Source organism: Staurois parvus, unplaced genomic scaffold (genome assembly GCF_062004578.1).
Source record: "Staurois parvus isolate SC_StPar_1 unplaced genomic scaffold, SC_StPar_1.0 ptg001336l, whole genome shotgun sequence".
In the NCBI taxonomy this organism is placed as follows: domain Eukaryota; kingdom Metazoa; phylum Chordata; class Amphibia; order Anura; family Ranidae; genus Staurois; species Staurois parvus.
In genome coordinates this window covers 594,360-602,334 of record NW_028319132.1, presented here as the reverse complement: position 1 = coordinate 602,334, position 7,975 = coordinate 594,360, and positions in this window count along the sequence as shown.

The window sequence follows — 7,975 nt, the reverse complement described above, 5'->3', positions numbered from 1 at the left end:
TTTTATGATGCTTAGGGATCCCATAGTAATTGGATTCAGTACTCGTTTAGGCTGCCATACAGGAGCCTTTAGTGGTACTTTATGATCTGTGTCAATGTTCTTTGGACTTGTCTCCATGGCATAAATTTGTCATTGGTTTAACCACCTTGGCGGTGTTCCCGAGTGTAGCTCGGGGTAAAATTTCAGTACCAAGAGCGGTAACCCCGAGCTACACTCGGGCTTACCATGCAGCGTTGCTCAGGGAGTCCCTGCAGCGCTTACCTTGTCCTTCGCTCCCGCGATGTGTCCCCTGCAGCGTCCCCAGCCATCTCCTCCGACCGATGTTCCGGTCCCTGTGACGTCTGGATGTACGGGCGCTGGAACCGGCGGCAAATTTGAAATTTTTTAAAAATGTTATTTTTTTAAAAATCATTATTACATAGTAAAACATTGCTGTTTCAAACAATTTCACATACATTTTGTCCCTAGTGCTTTGTCCTGTGCCCTGCCTACATTTTGACTGTTCTTTCTGCCTGGAAACTTAGAAAAGTCCATGGCGTCCAAAAAGCGTCCCTTTATGTCAAAAGCGGTTTTAGACCGGCTAGAGAACAGCAATAGTAAATCAGAACCACTTGCAGAATTGAGTGATAATGATTCGTGGGGAAATTCGTCATCAGACACTGAAAACGATTTTGCGACTTTGCTCAGCGATGTGCGAATTTGCCTCTGTATTTCAAATTTCAGTGTTTTTGGTTTGATATATTATTGAATTAAATTTATTATTATTATATTATTATTTTTTATGATTATTAATTAAATTATAATTTATGATTTCGTGTTTCAAGTTTTATCATATCCGGGATGTTTAATAGACTCTTGTTCGGACACATTTCAGTGAGTTATTCCTAAAAATTACAGCCTACAATAAAAAACTACATATTTCCATGCAAAAAAATGGTACCGCTTTCAGCACCAAAAATCGGAAATAATCATACCGCCAGGGAGGTTAAGATGCTTTTGGGATCATTCAGAATTCATGGAGAGCTGTATTTGAACTGTAGTGGACCACATTCTGATCTGTCATAGACCTGCTTTCAGCAGGTTTTACATTCCAATAGATTTTTATGGGAATGCAAAAACAGGTTTTAAGCAAACAAAATTCCATTGACACAGGTCCTTAATACACCTTTTGCAAATATGTGCAGTTTCAATTATTATTAGTAAGGTTGGGTGCTCTCAGATGTCTATTTTCTAGACCAGCCTTTCTCAACCCTTTTATTATGGAGAAACCCCTGAAATAATTTTCCAGGCTTGGGTCACCCCTGCTAATAATTCTACATATACAGCTCAGAGTACGCATCATGGTCACTAGGAATAATGCTCCTTATATTTGCAGTCATTGAGAAGAATGTCCCCCCTTACAGATACCTAAAAAGTATTGTTATCAGCGGTTATTCATCTGAGAGGCAGAAGTTGCTCATTGTTCAGGGCCCCCTAGCAACTTCTGGAGGAACCCTAAGGGGGCCTGGGTGACTTCAGATTTTTGGGGACCCCTTATACACAGAGTTGATTAACATTCTCAATGACAGACATTTTTAAAATGTCATTCTGAGGTCAAGCATGCACACTCAGTCATAGACTACCTTCCTTAAGAGCGTAAGCACTCTATGTGTACTTTGCTTGATGCAAGAAAAATTCGGGTTGGTCGCACATCTGATAAGATCATCTTTATTTTTGAAAGCTTCATAAAAACAACTCCGTATACATGGAATGGGAAACAGCAAACAGTTATTTGCTGTTTCCCCATTTCATGTATTTGCAGTTGTTTTTATGAAGCATTTTAGATGATTTTAACGGATGTGCGGACAGAATTTTTCTTGCATCATGGAACCTGTGATGGACAGGGCTAGCACCTGGTAGTGTGTTACTGTTGGTGGAGTAAGGAGACTGATCTGGAGCAGGGGCGGACTGACAACTCATGGGGCCTCCGGTCAATAGGGGATCATGGGGCCCCTGTGTCTTTGCCCAAACTCAAAAAAGCCTATGGAAAAGGTACCAGGGGCATCTCATGGGGCCCCCTACTGACCCCGGACCCTCAGGCAGTGCCCGAGTTTCCAAATGGTCAGTCCGCCCCTGATCTGGAGCCATGTTTGCTTTTTGTGGATTGCTTGAGCTACCTAAAATTGTTTTTGTAAAATGATACAATACACCAGTCAAGAGTAAAAACTTTTACAGTTGATGGCCGATAAAATATTACTTCCCAAGATACATTTAATAAAAGAGAGGTTTTGTTATATGCATTTTATTTTATTTCATTATTATTCATTTTTTTAATATTTTATATAATGTTTTATATAATTTATGTATAGAGGGGGACCCCTCCTGTAAGGAGGGCCCAGGGCAGTTGTCCCGGTTGCCCCCCTATATATCCAGCACTGTACGGAACCCTGGTTGAGAATGGCTGGTCTAAATGATAACACATCACCCTCACAGGTTAACCAGTATCCTTCCAATCCTATCCAATAATAATGATACCTGGAAGTTAGCATATATGCCTATGTAGATATTTAGAAATCAGAGAGCACCCTACCTTACCAATAATAAATGAAAATGCTAATATGCATGATTTACATTTGGCTGGCCCTATATATTTTTTTTTCCCTAAGGACCATGGTCCTTACGTTTAGGCATGCATATTTATTGCATTGTTACATTCGTCCAGCTAGGATCAATGTAAATATGAAGGTTCCATACTTGCCCGATCTTTGAGGAAGCTGGAATTAACAGTAATAGGCACCACTACTACAGTGATCGCTGCCAGCTTCCAAGTCCCTTGTTGAGTGACTGCCCAGCTGCTTATTGAACATAGGAGGTCAGCCTGGGCACTATTCAGAGAACACTTTGCAAGGTGGAGATCCTGACATCAACACCCCACCCCTCGACCTTGTCCAATTAGAGAACACAAATGACCTCTGGTGTTCACTTAGCAGCAGGGCAGCACGGGACCTGGAAGCTAGCAGCAATCACTGTAGTATTAGTGCATATTACTTTGATATTCCAGGTATAACACATGTATACTTAACCTCTCTAGCGGTCTGATTATGTCAGTATTTCTGTGCTCAAAGTGGTACATTGTTTTCAACGGAAATATGTTGTTTTTTTATTGTAGGCCTGTAATTCTTAGGAATAACTCACTGAAATCTGTCCGAACAAGTCTAGTAAACATAACATAACATAACATAACATAACATTGGCAAACCCCCCCAGACGATGTGCGTGTGCACGAAACGCGTAGGAGGAGCCAGCAACGCCGTGACGTCACGCCGCCGGAGCATCGTGGAGCTCCGGCGGCCATCTTTAACACTGGACGGTTAGTCCATACAATTGCTTGTGCATCTACTGAATTTTATACTATATACCCTCGTTTTGCCCCAATAAAGTATATACTTACTACACTATGGAGATGTCTCTGCTTTGACTCCCTTGGGGAGTATCAATCCACAGCCATCCACCTGACCACTGGAGAAGGAGCTTTTCCTACCACTACAGAGCAGTCCATAGGCTACTATCTGAGGGGTATACTGGACCACCTTGATACAAATCTAGGACCTTTGAAGGGAGGATATCGGATCCCAGAGAATACCTTGATCAGCAGATGACCTCAGGAGAAACATATACACATAAACGCTCATTTAACTGTGCGCTCTGGTGAGTGTGCATTCTTTCTGCACCCTATCTCACAGCATCTTACCACCAGAAGAATACGATTTTATGAGAGCACCTGATGTCACTTGAAATCACCATATGAACTGTTTATTTAACTATTTATATCCATAGTGTTCTTTCCAGCGCTGCACTTTTTTGATTTATATATTGTTTTAGAGGTTTTTATGGTTACCTGGTGTACAGCTGCTATACTTTCTTTGCTAGTGCGCTCGCATATATTTCCCATATTGTTAAGTCTAGTAAACATCCCGGGTATTATAAAATTTTAAACACGAAATCAAAAATTATAATATAATAAATAATCATAAAAAATAATAATATAATAATAAATTTAATTCAATTATGTAATCAAACCAAAAACACTAAAATTTGAAATAGAGCGCCAAGTTCGCACATCACTGAGCTCAGTCGCAGAATCGTTTTCAGTGTCTGATGATGAATTTCCCCACGAATCATTATCACTCAATTCTGCAAGTGGTTCTGATTTACTATCGCTGTTCTCTATCTGGTCTAAAACCGCTTTTGACCTAAAGGGACGCTTTTTGGATGACATGGACTTAGGTAAAGTAGATCCAGGGAATATCCGATTGTCTCTCGGGGGATCAGGAAGGAATTATTTTCCCTGCAGGAGCAAATTGGATTATGCTTTGCTGGCTTTTTTTGGCCTTCCTCTGAATCAACTGTGGGTATAGGATAATAACTTTTTTTTTTTTTTTTTTTTTAATGGTTGAACTGCAACCATTGAATTGCTAAAATCTCATACAGGATTCAACAATTTCAAAATTATTTAACAATATTTTGTAAATCTGAAGTTTAAAAAAAATATTTTGTTATACTGCCATGACAATCTGTCTGCAAATGGCTATTTTTACACATGCTATGCAGGCATGGTTCACTTTTGTCACCATCTGAAAATCTGCCATGAAAAATGCCAAGTAGCTATCAACAGAGTGCTTAAGGAAGTGGCTACAAAGTGGCTACAGGAGATTCACAGCACAAAAATCACAAATCACTTCCCATCCAGCCCATGTGCATAAACGGACGAACGGAACAGTGCAGGAGCGGGTTGCCATTTATAAACCTCCTCCCGCATTCACTGCTTGTGCGCAGTCCCTGGGAGTGCGCAACACTGAGATCTGGTGCTGCTGTGGCTGGACCGATCGCTGTATGGAACCTCTGTGTGAGGTCCCGATCATGTGATCACTGATTAGCCAATCAGTGATCACATGAATAGTAGTAAGCAAGGTTTCACTTCTGACATCATTGCTTACTACTTGTGAAATCTTCGAATAATCACAGAGGTCTCATGGTACAAGCCTATTCACAACAGCCTTGTACCATGTGACAAGCTGTGGCCAATCACAGCACTCACAGTATTTCTCAATCGCTGCAGGAACGCAGCCAGAGAGAAAGAGAAATGTTTGCTTTTACAGCCTTTATGGGTGGAAAAGCAATCAGTGTAAAAAAAATAAAAAATCTTCATCACCCCCCACAAGTAGTACAGTGTCACTAGGGTGACGGTATGTTAAAAAAAAACAAAAATAATAATATAAAAAAATAAAATAAAAATGTAAAAAAAATTTGAAAAATTATAATTTTTGGTTATAAACTAATTTGGGCTATATATATTTTTTTACCAAAAAGATAACAGAATACATTTTTGGCAAGATTTATGAAGAAAGATTATTTATTTGCAAAATTTTATAAAAAAAAAACACTTTCTTTCAAAATTTTTGGACTTTTTCAGCATCATTCACAACATTCAATGACTGCTAAACACTACGATAAGCGGCAAGCCAACAATTGTTAGCAACAGTCTTCCTACAATCATCCTTGCAATACATACTGCATAAATATCCTCAATGCACCATTACTTACGTAACAGAACGGCTGTAAGGAACAAGCACATGCCATGACGAGACATTCTTGGAAGGTAAATGCCTTTTGCTCAGGGACTTTACGTGTTCCCTGTTCTCATTTAGGAGAGGGAGGAACCAAACATCACTCACTGAACAGAAGTTTTGAGGGTGGACAAACCTGTTTAAGGACACTATGGGACTGTCCACTTTCAAGCATTCCACCTGCATGGTTTGTTGATTATTTAAATTTTCTGATTTTGCATAGTCCCGAGTTGACATGACTGGGGTTGATTTACTAAAAGCAAATAGACTGCACTTTTGCAAGTTTAGTTGCACTCTGTTAGTACAGTTGCTCCAGAGCTCAGTAACTGTATTAGAACTTCACTTTACAATCAACACCCAATCACATGCAAGGCAAAAAAAAAAACTGCATTTTTGCTTGCACACGATTGGCTGATGGAAGTCAGCAGAGCTCACCCTTATTTACTAAGCTCTGGAGCAACTGCCCTTGATAAAGTGCACAAACTGTTTGATTTAGTAAATCAACCCCGTTGTGTTTAACCAAATCAATACCGGGCAATTTTACACCTTCCTGCCCAGGCCATTTTTCACGTTTCAGAGCTCTCACACTTTGAATGACAATTGCGCGGTCATACAACATTGTACCCAAACTAAAATTTTATAATTTTCTTCACACAACTAGAGCTTTCTTTTGGTGGTATTTAATCACCACTGGGGTTTTTATTTTTTGCTAAATTAACAAAAAAAGACCAAAAATTTTGAAAAAAAAACACATTTTTCTTTGTTTCTGTTATAAAATTTTACAAATAAATAATTGTTCTTCATAAATTTAGGCCAAGATGTATTCTACTACATGTCTTTGGTGAAAATAACCCAAATTAGGATGTATTATTTAGTTTGTAGGAAAGTTATAGAGTTCACAAACTATGGTATAGATCTGAATATTGATCAATCCTGAAGTACTGACAGCCAATCTAATTTCTTGAGGTCCAAGAATGTCAGAATAGTACAGATATCCCCCAAATGACCCCTTTTTGCAGAGTAGACAGTCCGACGTACTTCATAAGAGGAATGGCGAGTTTTTTGAAGTTGTATTTTTTTTCTCATAATTTTTCGGAAAATGAAAAAATTAAAAAAAAGATTTTCACTATTTGTTTTTTACATACTGTCACCAGTGCAGTACAGCGTCATCATATAACTGGCATGGCGGTCAACAGGGACACTGACTGGTGACAGCATGAAAAAAAATTATATATATATATATATATATATTTTTTTTTTTTTAATTATTTTAAATTTTTTATTACATTTTTTTTATTTTTTTTAAGATTTTTTTTTCATATTTTACTATGACCAAAGTAGTACAATGTTACCATAGTAACATTGTACAACTTTGGGGAAGTGATCAGTATTTTTTTTTTTTTTTTTTTTTACACTATTTGCTTATAGCAAGCATTTACCTGAATGAAATAGATTCATTTAGTTTTTTTTTTTTTTTTTGTGCTTAGCTGTGATTTGGCCACAGCTAATCACTTGACATGTGCATGTGACCTGCTGTGACCATTCACAGCTAGGCACTAGTATACAATGGATGGCATGAATGAAGCCATCCATTGTATACAACTGTCATGTGACCTGCTGAGATTGGTCACAGCAGGTCACATGGTACCGGCAACGGGGGCCGGTACTCAGATCTGTCGTCAGCCGTGTCCGAGGTACACGGCCAGTGACAGATCGCGCTGCCGTGCGGCTCTGCAACCGCGCGAACTGCGCATGTGCGGTAGCACGTCAAATGGCGTGCACCAGGAAAGCTAAAGCATTTTTGCAGCCGCCAAACGGCTATAGGCCGGGCGGCTAATGGTTAAGTACACTTCAACCATTTTATCCGATGTTATGTTTCTTTTGTCTGTATTAGGCAGTGGTGTAGCCAAGGGTGTATTTACCACAAGGCAAACAAGGCATTTGCCTAGGGTGGCATTTTTGAGGGGGGCAGCACAGCCCCTTGGAAGAAGGGACAGAAGAAGGGACACACGCGGCTTGGGGACCTGGTGGGTTCCAAGAGATGCTGTGGGTTTCATGACGGTGTATGCACAGCCCGACTCTCGTTCCTAGGGATGTCTGGAGCTGTGAAGGTGAGCGTGTTTCTCTCTCTCGCCATGGGAGATGGTGGCTGGTGTATGGGGGGGCAGTGGTAGTGGAAGGCTTGGGTGGAGGGCAGGCGTGTTCTTGGTCAATGTCAGGCTCTTTCTGCGGGGGGGGGGGCTCCAATTTTGTATTGCCTAGGGCAGCACAAATCCTAAATACAGCGCTGGGTGTAGCAACTGATGGAATTAAAATGGCATTGGTTATTGCCATGGCCTGGGGGTCTAGCTCTGAACCTGATTCCAACC